The following is a 16,398-nucleotide window of genomic DNA, read 5'->3' on the forward strand; positions in this document are numbered from 1 at the left end:
TATAAGTGATACATGATGAAGGAAGAATTTGGTGGGATATTAGATAAAAGAGTGTCTACTCAGGATATGCAGCATATATAGAAATACCCCAGAGTAATGGGAAGACTGGATATACAGTATGGCAACCACTTGCACAATGTTAAATCTAAGTTTTTAATACAAAAATTAGAGTTAAAGAGTAGTCAATTAATAGAAGACCTCTAAGGTCGTCTGGCTAACATTCCTTTGTTTACAAATTTCCTGTAAAAAGGATTTTACAAAATTCCATTGTTTTACAAATTTCAGAACGAAGTCTCAGAGAGTTTCAGTTGCAAAATGTCAGATAGCTTCCTTGATAAATAAATTGGGATACACATTAGAAGTGTATGGAATTTCTCCCAGCACAATGCTTGAACTCTGCTAAGGGACAGACTGCCTTCTAAAGTAGGACACCGACACCTGTACCTCCTGACTGGGAGACACCTCCCAGCAGGGGTCGACAGACACCACATACAGGAGAGCTCCAGCTGGCATCTGGCAGGTGCCCCCTAAGATGAAGCTAGAGAAAAAAGAATGAAAAAAAAAAACAAAGTCTCCAAGAAATATGGTATTATGTAAAAAGACTAAAACTACATTTGATAGGTGTACCTGAAAGTGATGGGGAGAATGGAACCAAGTTGGAAAATACTCTTAAGGATATTATCCAGGAGAACTTCCCCAAGCTATCAAGACAGGCCAACATTCAAATTCAGGAAATACAAAGAACACCACAAAGATACTCCTCAAGAAAAGCAACCTCAAGACACATACTTGTCAGATTCACCAAGGTTGAAATGAAGGAGAAAAATGTTAAGGGCTGCCAGAGAGAAAGGTCGGATTACCCACAAAGGGAAGCCTATCAGACTAACAGGCAGAAACCCTACAAGCCAGAAGAGAGTGGGGGCCAATATTCAACGTTCTCAAAGAATTTTCAACCCAGAATTTCATGTCCAGACAAATTAAGCTTCATAAGCGAAGGAGAAATATAATCCTTTACAGACAAGCACATGCTGAGGGATTTTGTCACCACCAGGCTGCCTTATAAGAGCTCCTGAAGAAAGCACTAAATGTGGAAAGGAACAATCAGTAAGAGCCACTGCAAAAACATACCAAATTGTAAAGAACATCGACACTATGAAGATACTGCATTAACTAATGGGCAAAACAACCAGCTAGCATTATAATGACAGGATCAAATTCACATATAATGATATTAACCTTAAATGTAAATGGATTAAATGCCCCAATTAAAAGACAAAGATTGGCAAACTGGATAAAGAGTCAAGACCCATCAGTTTGCTGTATTCAGGAGACCCATCTCACATGCAGACACACATAGGCTCAAAATAAAAGGATGAAGATCTACCAAGCAAATGGAAAGCAAAACAAAGCAGGAGTTGCAATCCTAGTCTCTGATAAAACAGACTTTAAGTCCACAAAGATCAAAAGAGACAAAGAAGGCCATTACACAATGGTAAAGGGATCAATGCAGCAAGAAGAGTTAACTATCCTAAATATATATACACCCAATACAGAAGCACCCAGATTCATAAAACAAGTTCTTAGAGAGCTACAAAGAGACTTAGACTCCCACACAATAATAGCGGGAGACTTTAACACCCCATTGTCAATATTAGATCAACGAGACAGAAAATTAACACGGATATTTAGGACTTGAGCTCAGCTCTGGACCAAGGAGACCTAATAGATATGTACACAACTCTCCACCTCCTATCAACAGAATATACATTCTTCTCAGCATCCAATTGCACTTATTTTAAAATTGACCACATAATTGGAAGTAAAACACTCCTCAGCAAATGCAAAAGAATGGAAATCATAACAAATAGTCTCTCAGATCACACTGCAATCAAATTACAACTCAGGATTAAGAAACTCACTCAAAACCATACAAGTACATGAAAACTGAAGAACCTGCTCCTGAATGACTACTGGGTAAGTAACAAAATTAAGACAGAAATAAATAAGTTCTTTGAAACCAGTAAGAAAAAAGATACAACATACAAGAATCTCTGGGAGACAGCTAAAGCAATGTTTAGGGGAAAATTTATAGCACTAAATACCCAAAGGAGAAAGTGGGAAAGAGCTAAAATCACCACCCTAACATCAAAATTAAAAGAACTAGAGAAGCAAGGGCAAACAAATTCAAAAGTTAGCAGAAGACAAGAAATAACTAAGATCAGAGCAGAACTGAAGGAGATAGAGACATAAAAATCCTTCAAAAAAATCAATGAATCCAGGAGGTAGTTTTTTGAAAAGATTAACAAAATAGATAGACTGCTACCAAGACTAATAAGAAGAAAGGAGAGAAGAATCAAATATACACAACAGAAAAATGATATGGCGTTATCACCACTGATCCCCCAGAAATACAAACTACCATCAGAGAATACTATAAACACCTCTACGCAAATAAACTAGAAATTCTAGAAGAAATAGACAAATTCCTGTACACATACACCCTCTGAAGACTCAACTAGGATGAAGGTGAATCCCTGAATAGACCAATAACAAGTTCTGAAATTGAGGCAGTAATTAATAGCCTACCAATCAAAAAGAGTCCAGGACCAGATGGATTCATAGCTAAATTCTACCCGTGGTAGAAAGAGGAGCTGGTACCGTTTCTTCCAAAACTATTCCAACAATAGAAAAAAGAAACTCTTCCCTAATTCATTTTATGAGGCCAGCATCATTCTGATACCAAAACCTGGCAAAGACACAACAACAACAAAATTCAGGCCAATATCCCTAATAAACATTGATGCAAAAATTCTCAATAAAATACTGGCAAACTGAATCCAGCAGCACATCAAAAAGCTTAGACACCCTGATCAAGTTGGGATGCAAGGCTCTTTCAACATATGCAAATCAATAAACATAATGCATCACATAAACAGAACAAATGACAAAACCACATGATTATCTCAATAGATTCAGAAAAGCCCTTTGATAAAACTCAACACCCTTCATGATGAAGAAAACTCTCAATAAACTAGGTATTGATGGAATGTGTCTCAAAATAATAAGAGCTATTTATGACAAACTCATAAAATCCCTAGAAGAAAATCTAGGCAATACCATTCAGGGCATAGGCATGAGCAAAGACTTTATGACTAAAACACCAAAAGCGATTGCAACAATAGCCAAAATTGACAAGTCGGATCTAATTAAACTAAAGAGCTTCTGTACAGCAAAAGAAACTATCATCAGAGTGAACAGGCAACCTACAGAATGGGAGAAAACTTTTGCAATCTATCCACCTGAAAAAAGGGCTAATATCCAGAATCTACATGGACCTTACACAAATTTACAAGAGAAAACCAAACAACCCTATCACAAAGTGGGTGAAGGATATGAACAGGCACTTCTCAAAAGAATACATTTATGCAGCCAACAAACATTTGAAAAAAAACTCATCATCACTGGTCATTAGAGAAATGCAAATCAAAACCAAAATGAGATTATCATGTCACATCAGTTAGAATGGTGATCATTAAAAAGTCAGGAAACAACAGATGCTGGAGAGGATGTGGAGAAATAGGAATGCTTTTGCACTGTTGGTGGGAGTGTAAATTAGTTCAACCATTGTGGAAAACAGTGTGGCGATTCCTCAAGCATCTAGAACCAGAAATACCATTTGTTCCAGCAAATCCATTACGGGTATATACCCAAGGATTATAAATTATTCTACTCTAAAGACACATGCACACGTATGTTTATTCCAGCACTATTCACAATAGCAAAGACTTGGAGTCAACCCAAATGTCCATCAGTGATAGACTGGATAAAGAAAATGTGACATATATACACCATGGAATACCATGCAGCCATAAAAAAAAGCATGAGTTAATGTCCTTTGCAGGAACGTGGTTGAAGCTGGAAACCATCATTCTCAGCAGACTAATACAGAAACAGAAAACCAAACACCACATGTTCTCACTTACAAGTGGGAGTTGAACAACAAGAACACATGGACACAGAGAGGGGAACATCACACACCATGGCCTATTGCGGGGTGAGGAGTTAGGGGAGGGATAGCATTAGGAGAAATACCTAATGTAGATGACGGGTTGATGGGTGTAGCAAACCACCATGGCACATGTATACCTATGTAACAAACCTGCGCATTCTGCACATGTATCCCAGAACTTAAATAATAATAATAATAAAAGATATTCATAAGGAAGATTCACGAAAACTTCCATATGCAGGGGAAGGGGGCTTTATGTGCTTCTCCCAAAGTAGACATGGGAAAATGTTTTAGAAGGACAAAAAGTTGAAGACATAGTCTTAGAAACAAACTTCAGGGAAAACAATACAGGGAATTGAATAAAGAACACAGGATTGTTGTCTGGTATGGTAGTCAGTGCATTTGGTTATAGAGGCACTAAAAAAGTGACTAGTCCAAATTGAAGTGTGCTGCATGTAAAATCTGTACATAACAAATCTAGACTCAGTATAAAAACATGTATAAAATGTCTCATTCATAATATAAAGATATATTGAAATATCATTTGGATATATTGGGTTAAATAAAATATATTGTTTAATATCACCAGTTTGATTTTTAAAATATGACTACCAGAAAATTTAAAATTACATCATAAGCAGATCACATTTATGGTTCATATTATATTTCTATAGGACAGAACTGCTATACAGGATATGTGGAAAAGGGTACACAATAAATATGATTTCAATATCCTATAAAGTTTGGACATATTTCATGTATGTTCTTTTAGATTCACAACAATTAAAGGTAATTTCACTAGCTATTATTCTTATGTCTGCTAGTTCTAGAAGCCTTGATGTTCTCTGTCTATTAAACAGAATTCTAAAATATGGGGTAAAATAAGTTAAATGTAAGTTATCTTCATATTGTAAATCCTATTATAAACATTTAATATTTGTCTGAGATAGGAAAACAAAATTTAAGACTTTCTAAGTGACAAATATTGTACTATTCATTTAGCATAGAAAATATTAGAAATAAAACTGTCTTAAAAGCTGAACTAAGTGGTAAAAAAGAAAACTGGTATTGTTACCCTAGTCTGCTAATTTACATTGAGATAACCTGTGGACAGACTATGTCCCACCCTTCCTGGCTATTTTTAATTGCTATGCTCTCTGTCTTTCAGTAATGTATCTTATTTCTTTCATTATCTATAAAAGAAGCAAGTGTTCTTTCACCTTGAAAACTGAAATACCTCTTCCTGATATAATCAGATGCTTTCCAACCCCTTATTAAAGGAAAGGAAATTGCTTCTCTGGCTGCTAGCCACCATGCAGCTGAGAATATGTCTTTTCGGAAAGGTAAGGCACCCTAATGAATGATTTACTTTTGAAAGAGAGACAATCCCTACAGTCATTCAATACAAGCTGCTGTTATTTAGGCACTTAGGGAATAAATAAAAGTAGATAAATAACAGCTTCCCATTTGTAGCTATCAGAGGTGACAGGAAGATAGAAAGTCATTTCCAACCAATCAAAATGTTGAATTTTGTTACTTAAAGACGACAAAAACTTGTTTTTTCAATCATTCCATTCTATACTTTTATATGGGATTAGCCCATCCACTAGAAGGAAGGAAAGGAGGAATGAATGAACCAAATCGAATTAAAAGTTTAATCATCGACACATCTGTTTGAAATATATTTCACTGAGAAGTGAGTTTTCATTTTGTTCTTATGAGAGAAGACCATGGGTTTTCTATAGTACATTGTCACATTTTGCATTAGCTGTAATTTAATAGTTGTTTCCTCAATTTGCGTTTTTCTGAGTTACAATAAATATAGAGTTCTGTAGGAGCCACGTTATCACTCCTATACTCTTTGTTTTGCTTTATTTGATATTATCTATTTTACTCTAAAATAGGAGACCAAGGTACACCATACAGAACATATAAATTGAACTGCCTTTAAATTTGGCATGGTTAAATTTACATTTTCTTCCTGCCATTGCTTTATACCAACCCAGTATTTTACTAGTGGTTCTAGATGGAGCTAATAGCGGGATGGTGGTTTCACCAAATTTCTAGGGGACAGACAGAGCCTCAGACACCTCGAGTAACAGTACCAAGGCTTCAAGCAATCCATTGACTTGCATATGGCCATACATTAAAATATCAGATTAGAAGAAAGCTACTTTTCAAAAACACACTAGGAGTGACTAAACTTTATCTGCCTAATATTGAAAAATTTTCTCCAGACATATGAGGCAGAATTAATTCAGTCAGTGACAGCTATTATGTAACCAATACATTGCACTGTGGAGATAAACACACATGCACATGGGCGTGCGTGCACACACACACACACACACAAATTGCAGTGGACATGATTCCTGCCTTAAAAGACAATGTGATGTCAAGGGGAAGAAAAACCAGTTCTAGTCATCTATTGCTGCATAAAAATCCACTCCAAAACTTAGTGGCTTAAAACAAGAGCCATTTTATTACTCACAATTCTGCAGGCCAGGAATCTAAGCAAGGCTCATAGAAGACAGCTCAGCTCTTGCTTCATATAGGGTTGGCTAGGGTGGCTTGACTGGAGCTGGAGGGTTCAAGATGGCGGGTCCCATATGTGGCACTCTGATATTGTCAGTGTCTCTCCACTTGGAAGTCTTAATCTGCTCTTATCATTTGATAGTCTAGGCTGAGCATCTTTCCAAAGGTGAAAATGGAAGCCTCAAGACCACTTAAGACTTAGGGTCAGAAGCAATATCCGTTGTACTCCATTACACACAGCAGATCACAGGATCAGCACGAGTCAAAGGGAATGGAAAGAGATTTCATCTCTTGATGAACAGAAAGAGGGGAAAAACAGACACCGGGGCATACTTGAGGGTGGAGCGTGAGAAGAGGGAGAGGTTCAGAGGAAAAGAAAGACTATTGGGTACTATGCTTTACCTCAGTGATGAAATAATCTCTACATTAAACCCCACCTCCAGTCATGAGTTTACCTATGTAACAAACTTGCATATGTACCCCTGAACCTGAAAATTAAAATATCTTTAAAAACAAAAAAAGACTGATAAAGCCACATTACTAAGAGGTGGTAGAATAGGAGGATTTTTTGTAAAGCTCTTTGGAAATAATCTGCAAAATACTTCTGAAACAAAATAAAGGAATGGATATGAAAGTTTCCAAAATGTAGAGAAAATTATGCCATAGAAGAATTTAAGAGTCACTTAGAATGATCTAAGATGAACTGTTCAATTTTTTTTTGAAAAAGGACTGTTATCCATATTCTTAAAGACCTGAAATCACCAGGACACAAGACTGCTAATAACAATGTCCCCCAAAAGTAAGGTGGAGGCGAATTAAGTAGGTATGTGTGTGCTATCAGCAAAAAGCCAAAACAAAGAGGCACATTGACAGCTTTCTCCACTGTTGTACCACTGTTGCCTTAAAAAAAAAAACAAAAAAACAAAAAAAAAAAACACAAAAAAACCCCAAAAACTTAAGATAACTAAATTCAGTAAAATAAGAGCTTATTGGCCAAAGTTTAAATTGTTAAAAAAGAATGCTTTTCCATTTTTGTCTCCCTATCTTTTTCTCAGATACACACACAAACACAATCACACACACAGTCACACACAAACATACCCTACCTCATCATAATTCTGGGTCACAGAAAAAATCAATATTACAATATAGCAATTAAAACAACTTTAAAAATAACCAAGTGCAAATGCTATCTACCTACGAGGATTATTTTTCAAGTACTACTCAGAAAAAAAAATGCATAATCATGAATTGCTTCATTTTTAAGTAAGAAATAACAAAAATTAGAGTCAGGATTAAATTAAACATGAACATAAGAACAAAATACCTTAAAAGCAGGAGAAAATAATAATACAAAAATTAACAAGCTATAGAGCAGAGAAACAGTAGAATTAGAAGTAAAATCAGGAGCTGCTTATTGGAGTCAGGAACAGTGGTTCACATCTGTAATCCTAGCACTTTGGGAGACTGAGGCATGTGAACCACTTGAGCTCAGGAGTTCAAGACGAGCCTGGGGCAACATAGTGAGACCTTATCTTTTTCAAAAAATGTTTTAAATTAGCCAGGTATGGTGCCGTGTGCCTGCAGTCCCAGCTACTTGGGAAGCTAAGGTGAGAGGATCACTTGGTGGAGTTCAAGGCTGCAGTGAGCTGTGACTGTGCCACTGCACTCCAGCCTGGGTGGCAGATTGAAACACTGTCTCAAGAAAAGGAAGAAAGAGCTTGTTCTTTAAAAAGACTAATAAAATGCACAAACTTCTAAAAAGTTTAAGAAAATATAAGTAACAAATACTGTATTAGGCCTTGAAAAGAGGATATAACTGCAAGAGTTTTTTCTTAATTATAATATTAATAGAGTTCTCTGCTAGTCAATTTGATATTAATTATATTATTTTTAAAGAAAGTTACTGAAGATCAGTATTCAGAAAGTATTAGGAAATTAAATAACACTATAACTAATGAAGCATCTGCAATGTTTTCAAAGAAGTGCCTTCAGCAAAAAACTTTGTCCCTCTCACATACATTTAGCAGCAAGTTAAATAAGTTAAATGTATGAACAATTACAGTGCTATTTCAATTGTGCAGGCACATAAAAATAAATGAAATAACCTAATTTCTCTTTTATGAAGAACTTGGTACAATTAAAGTTATTCCCTACAAGGAAAAGAACACACTAGTGTTTCCCAAGTGTGTTGTACAGAGTTCTAGCTATCTAGGATTATATTAAATATTCCTTGAGAAAATTGAGGTTTCTAGTTAAATATAACAAAGAAAACCAGAGCAAACTCTCAGTCACATGTAAATTCCTTTCCAAAAGTTGTGCACTGTTTCTTTGGTAGGAAAATAAAAGTTTTCTAAATAAACAATCAACACAGTATGAAATGTTAAATTTTCTGAGATTGAAATCATTTGCAAATAACTATATTGACTGATTTAAACCTCACAACAACCTTGTGAGGCACTGCAACAGAAAACTAAATGACCCTACTGGCCATTCTTATCTTCACCAGTCTCAAAGCTGGACAGATGGTTGCTCAGCTAAAGAATGTATTTCTCAGTCCCTCTTAAAGCAAGTAGGGATCTTTTGTAAATGAGGAAGATGTAATGTGTGTACAATTCCCAGGTATTTCCTGGAAAACAAGTGTCATAGGATTTCCCCATCTTTTTCTCCTTTCTGCCACCTGCACATGATGCAAACTGAAGTAGTCATTTTGAATACACAAGTTGCAGCAATGTTATAAGGATCATAGAGCCACTTTTCTTCTCTAAATACTTCCCTAGTTTTGGACTATTATGTGAGTGGGAAATAATTCCTGTAATTTTTAATTCACTGTAGCTGAAAATTGTGTTATATAGAAGATTACCCTATACCCTAACTTGTACACATAGGCACTGTCACTATCACCATTTTAAATACATTTATACGGGAAATTAAACAACTTTGCCAAAGCAACAACTATTAGGCTGTAAAAACTAAAGTCAAACCAAATATGACTTCAGATCCCATAATACTGACCACCATGCAATTGCTGCCTTAGTAGCTAGAGTTTATAAAAGCCATTCTACAATTGTAACAGTGTGATTCTAAGAAACTTCCAAAAGATTTTGACAATGTTTATCAAAAGGAATTGGCATTTACAAATGGAGTAAGGGTAGGGGTAGTTACATCTGAATGAAACAACTGTTCCACTTTTATTGAAAATTAGAATTGACTTTTTATTTTAAAGGGAAAAATTGAAGAGCTTGAAACATCACATTGATCTATGCCACTCTTGAATGAATCACAGAGTTGCTGAACTGCACTGACTATAGGTATCAATGTCTAATAATATGGTGGGTCTTGGTATAGATCACTAAAGGCTTGACAGATAGGATCCATTCAAACACAATCTCTGGCCCCTTATTACAGGGCAACATTATACTCTTGGACTTGCAATTAGAAGTTTTGAGAAACTAAGATTTATTTTCTTCTTTTACAAAATAATGTCTATCTGCCTCACATAACAGTATGTGTAGCACACATACATTGAAGATTTTTAAGTTAACAGAGAAGAAAGGAGAAAAACAAAGGTTCAAAAAGAAATTGTACTAATTTTGTTTTCCACTTACAAGGCATGAACATCAGGATAAAAAGACAAATTGGAAGTTCTTAGTATCCATAGCAATTTACAGATTCAATGCAATGCTTATCAAAATGCCAATGGCATTTTTTCACAGAAATAGAAAAAACACTTCTGAAATTCTGATGGAATCACAAAAGACCCCAAACACCCAAAGTGAACTTGAGAAAGAAGAACAAAGCATCAAACTTCCTTATTTCAAACTACATTACAAAGCTATAGTAATCAAGACAGTGTGGCACTAGCATAAAAATAAACATTTAAACCAATGGAATAGAAGACAGAGTCCAGAAATAAACCCATGCATCTATGGTCAACTAATCTCTGACAAAAGCACTAAGAATATACAATGGAGAAAGGAAAGTTTCTTCAATGGTGTTGGGGAAACTGGTTATTCACCTGCAAAGCAATGAAATTTGACCATTTTCTTATATCCTAAACAAAAATTAACTTGAAATGGATAAAAAACTTAAATGTAAGATCAGAAACTGCAAAATTGTTAGAAGAAAACACAGAGAGAAATCTCCTTGACATTGATCTTGGCAATGATTTTTTGATATAACACCAAAAGCAGAAGCAACAAAAGAAAAAAATCAACTAGCAGGACTACATAAAATTAATCCTTTTTCTGTTTAGAAAAAATAGGTATAGCTCACTTACAGCCCTCACTTAATTTTAAATAAACACACTCTTTGAGGTTGAAGCAAATCTGACAAATTTTCAATGTGAAAATAAAATACAAAAACTGTTCTTGGGGTTATTTTTAAACAGAACTAACATTGGAATTGTCCGAATCATCAGAATCATCTATTTTGGAAAAATCAGATTCATCAAATAAATCTTCTGCCAACAACTGTTAGAGAACAATGTTAACAACAGGTGTAGGAATGCTGCATTTTCTAGGATTTGACATTTTCAGCAATGGAGAGTCACTATATTTTGCAAATGGAAATACCACTACTAAAAGCAGAATGCTATAAATACAGCGATGTATTTTGTTTCTAAAGTCGATATACTAGAGAGATGTGAAATAGTAATAAAAGCCAGATATTTCATGGCCAAGAGATGCATACCCCTGCATCTCGGGGTAAATGATGCAGCCGTAAGTGCTGCTGGCACGTATTCTCAGGAAAAATGGGAAAAGGCTTAAAAAGCTTTAGAACAGCAAAAGAAACAATCAACAAAATGAAAAGGAAACCTATGGAATGGGAGAAACTATTTGCAAACCATATATCAGATAAGGGATTAATATCCAAAATATATAAGAAATGCACCCAACTCAACAGCAAATAGATAAATAACCCAATTTTAAAATGGGCAAAACCTGAATAAACATTTCTCCAAAGAAGATGTACAAATGTCCGACAAGTATGTGACACAATGTTCAACAAAATGAATCATCAAAGAAAATCAAATCAAAACCACAATGAGACATCACTGCACACCTGTTTGAACAGCTATTAACAAAAAAGCAAGTGATAAGTGTTGGCAAGGATGTGAAGTAAAGGGAACATTTTAACAAAGTTGATAGGAATGTAAATTAGTATAGCCATTATGAAAAACAGTATGTAGCGTCTTCAAAAAATTAAAAATAGAACTACAATATGACCCAACCATTCCACTTTTGGGAATATAACAAAAGGAAATGAGATCAGGATGTTGAGGAGATATCTGTATTGCCATGCTTCATAGCAGCAGTGTTTACAATAGCCAAGATATGGAGTCAACCTAGGTGTCTATCAACAAATGAATAGATTAAATAAATGTCATACATATATGCAACGGAATATAATTTAGCTTTTAAAAAGAAGGAAGTCCTGCCATTTGAAACAGCAAGAATGAACCTGGAGGACATTATGTTAAGTTAAATAAGCCAGGCACAGAAAGACAAATATCTCATGATCTCATTTACATGTGGAATTTTAAAAAGCTGAACTCATAGAAGCAGAACTAAGAATGGTGGTTACCAGGCTCTGGGGGCAGAATAAATATGGAGATGTTGGCCAAAGAGTAAGAGCTTTCAGTTATAAGATGAACAAATTCTGGGGATCCAAGGTACAGAATGAATGGTGATTGATGTTTTAATTAATTTGATTGTTGTAATCATTATACAATTGTTTGTATACCAAGTCATCACATTGTATACCTTGAATATATAATCTTTTTTTATTAAAAAATTTTAAAAGTTAGTAGTATCAACTATCCCAATTTCATAAACTTTTTATAATCCTTACTGAATGAAATTCATAAGATGTCTGAATGAAGACTATTAGTATAGACAAGTTGTAGTAATCACAATGGGAGGGAGTAGATAACTTTTACAAATGATCTAGAGTGACTTCATGGAACACATGGGGAGGAAATAATGGTTTCAAGAATGTGTAAGAGTTTGACAATCAGATGATGATGCAATCTAAGAAGAACAGCAGCACATGCAAAACCAATAATTTCATTTAAAATAACAAATTTCTTATGCTGTTGTAGTTCAGACACAATGACTAGAGTGGTTTAGCAGAAATAATTCTGGCCTCCTACTGAAGAATAGATTCACTGACGTTACACAGGAAGTAAGTATAACGTCTATTTGAATCAAGAAACATTTGGCTTCACAAATCATAGAAAAAAGGTGGTAGGATATATTTAAAGATACATAAAGATCCCCCAAATTTGAGAGCAGTAGTGTTACATAGCCAGGCATACCAGTGAAAGAGATCCGAGTTACCCCAAGTTACAGGCGGTCTATCCTTACAAGTCCATAGCAACTTACAGCCCTTGCCTCCTCAGAAGAAAGAATTCTACGGAGGCGCATAAAGCAGAAAAAGAGACCAAGGCAAGTTCCAGAGCAAGAATGAAAGTTCATTTTAAAAGGCCTTAAAAGCAGGAAAGAAAAGAAGGTGCACTTGGAAGAGACCCAAGCGGGCATGTGAAGGTTAAAGAGAGAAGATCGAGTGCCCCATTTAATCCTGATCCTAGGAGTTTTATAAGCTCACCTCTTCTCCATGATTCTTCCTTTAGGGTGGGCTGCCCACATGTGCAGAGTCCTCCTTACCCTTGGGAAGTGAGCATGTGCAGTATGTCTAGGGAGTTATACACATGCACACCTGAGGCTTTCTTCCTTTCTCCAGTGGAGCGTACCCAGAAGATCACACTGCGCCATTTTTGTCTCTTAATATGCATGCCCAGAAAGTTTCTTCTCCCGGGGGTCTGCATTCAGTTAGCAGTTTGGTGTTAAAGGTGTGGACCATCAGGAAATGGCTGCTCCCTGGCTCTGCCAGATTATCACTCTCAGATAGGCAATGTAATAATTGCCGAACCATCACCAGATATTTCTAGTGGGTGAGGGGAGAACCCTCTCCTGCCATGCCTATGCCTAACTACCTGTAACAAGGCCTCACAAGAATTAGACCAAGAAAACCATCAAGAAACCAAAGTCTCTCTGTCTCCTCTACAGAAATCACAGATTCATACATTTCTGGGATTTTTTTCTGCTAGACTATTTCATTTGCCTGCCTCTCCTCTAGGGATCCTTTCCAGCTTCAGTTTGTGTATGTCTCTGAGTGACTATTTCAACCCCCTCTACACAATAACAACTCTTCATACATCGTTTTGATACATATCCCTAAGGTTAACTGCTTTAAGCAGGACTGTTTCCCAATTCTAAATTCCTAAGAGGTGAATCTGATTGGCTTTCTTCCCATTTTTTTGAGCCAGGCTATGCAAGCCATAGGTTTCTGCCTTGCTGTAACTGAACTTGCTGCCTTGGGGGTAGATGCACATCCTAGTCCAATAAATATCAGCCAGATGGTGTGGTCATGTGGTACATCCCCATAACAAACCTACTCATTAGTGAGCAAGGGCCTCAGAAGCTTCCCTTAGAAGGGGCTGCGGAAATAGCAGGCCATTATAAACAAGCCTAGTACAGCTTTGATAATTTTGCTCAACTGAGAAACCATTTTCAACTCAGATACTAATCAAGAAACTATTCTTTATGCCAAATGCAGTAGAATGAAATACTTTTGCAAGTCCTGCAGTAGGAAACACAAAGGAAGCTAGCCAGAGCACACAGAATACAACAGGGCAAAATACTTGAGAGAGCACAGAATCTGTAGATTGGAGAGGAGCATCACTAACAAACAGAGAAAAGATCTCTACCAGATAGTATTCATCCATTTTGGGTAAGAGAAATTTACTCTGGCCAGCTTGAGTAAAAAGAATTCATTAGATGGATATAGGGGGTGCACCCAGACCTAAGAGGGAAGCTCACAGGCAGGTAGCTTTTAGAGAGTCTAAATTGGAAGGAGCTACTTGAGAAGTTCATCCAGGTGCTACAGCTGGAATGAAGAGGTCCAACCATTTTCAATTTATTAGTCATTCTGTCAAATTCTCAGAATTCCGTGAGTGCCCAATTGGGCTGGAGGGAGAGAAGAAAGCACTTATTTGAAAAAGTCTGCCAAAAGGTGGTGAAAGAACTCCCCAAAAGGCAACTTTAAGTACCACTTAAAAGATAAACTGGAATGGTTGTAGATCAGAAACAAATTCCAACGTCCATGATAGAAACGGTTTCTTGAGCAATAAGCAATTAGTAGAGGCAGTTGGAAAGATATAATGATGAGAATAACCTCTTCAAGAATACTGTTGAATACACTGGTTAATAAAAGTAAAATCTGAATAAATGCAGATGAAACTAAATCAAATCTTCTCCTGGAAATAATAATAGCTAGAATGTTCATGGTCCTTCCTATGTGCTGCTAACTCTACTAAACAGCTTCCTTTTTTAATCCAGTTAATATTCACTTTTACCCCATGAACTTTTCAGATAAATCCCATTTAGAAGGAGAAAAGTAAAAATGTACAAAGGAAGTGACTGAGTTGGGATCCAATTCCCGGCGTGTGACTCCACTCTCCACTCAGCCTAAGAACTCACTGAAACATTATTAGCAAAGGAAGGAAAGGAAATGTGGTACAGAAAGGCCAAGGAACAGAAAGAAGAGAACCAGAATGTAGACAAAGCAAGAGTAGAAGTCTAACCTTGGATAAAACTAGATCTCCTGACTATATGTCAAGCTAAGGATTTAACTGACGTTTTGGTTAAGAGACAAATAGGAATAGAAAAGTCTACTGCATATTGTTTATAGTTTCTGAAATCTGGAAGTGCTGAGGTCAACTCTATAAATTTATTTTTCCAAATCATGGGGTCATACATTTCCACCTAATCTCATCCTACCGTCTATTCCAATTAAAGTCCTTTCACTTCGCTCCAACAATGGTCCAGCTAGGGTTGTAGTAGATAGTTGAAGCAGTGACTGAAACTTAGATATTTTCAGTTTATGTAATTACATGAAGAAAACATTTTTGTATAGCTTTCCATCTTAGTTTGAAATAATCTTAAAGCAATAGAAATTCCTGCTAGCCTGATTAATGTTATTCAGGTTTGTGTCCAGGAAAAGAAGAGTAAAAGAACAAGGGGCCAGGGATAACCTAACTATCAGAGTCTTCATCCTCTCATTAGTCAACTGTTTAGGTTTATTTTGCAGAGTTTTAAGAACTTCAGTTCTTTCCCTTTCTGTTTTCCCATCAATGGGGCTCCAAATTGCAATTGTTTGTAAATAACGGAAGATTATTTGGTTGGGGGGGGCGGCGGGGAAAGGGCTTGTCTACAATTTTAGATAAACTTAAATCCTGTGTATTAGAAATAGCCAAACATTAATCTGGAACTAACAAATGTACCATCTTTTAGTTTTCAGTTCAAGTTTATTGCTTATAATTTTGCTAATTGCCCATTGCGGGTAGACTAAACTGTATAAAGTTGGAGAATTCCACTAAGAGTACATAGTTAGCCATATGGTAAATAAAATGTGGAATTTTAATGTATTCTGCTTCCCGATCCTCTTTCTATCTTCATACCTGAATTTCTTCAAAAAAGTGAAACAGAGGAGGTAGATCAAACCAAGGACAACAAGGGAAAAGAGATTGGTTTTCAATGCAATTTCTCTTTGCCTTTCTATTCTCTCACATTTGTTTTCCAAATCCCGTTTTCCTCTCTAAGAAGAAATACTAGGCTAGTACAGCAAAGAAAAAAAAATAAGAGGCCTCAGAAATCAGTTTTATGAGTTGACATAAAATTTTAAACTTAGTTTTATTTCTTTGCTTTTGTTTTTTTTTTTAAGCTGTCATTGAGCACTTACTATGTGACTGGCACAAGGCCAAGCACTTTGCACACATTATCCTACTTGAT

At 36.0% G+C, this 16,398-nt stretch overlaps 1 long non-coding RNA gene across 1 annotated transcript in view; it reads right to left on the reverse strand.

Annotated features, from left to right (window-relative positions):
- LOC105481693 (uncharacterized) overlaps positions 1-16,398 on the reverse strand; it is a 722,106-nt gene that overhangs the window by 541,040 nt on the left and 164,668 nt on the right. The window lies entirely within an intron of this gene.

The sequence above is a fragment of the Macaca nemestrina genome, chromosome 16 (assembly GCF_043159975.1).
Source record: "Macaca nemestrina isolate mMacNem1 chromosome 16, mMacNem.hap1, whole genome shotgun sequence".
In the NCBI taxonomy this organism is placed as follows: Eukaryota; Metazoa; Chordata; class Mammalia; order Primates; family Cercopithecidae; genus Macaca; species Macaca nemestrina.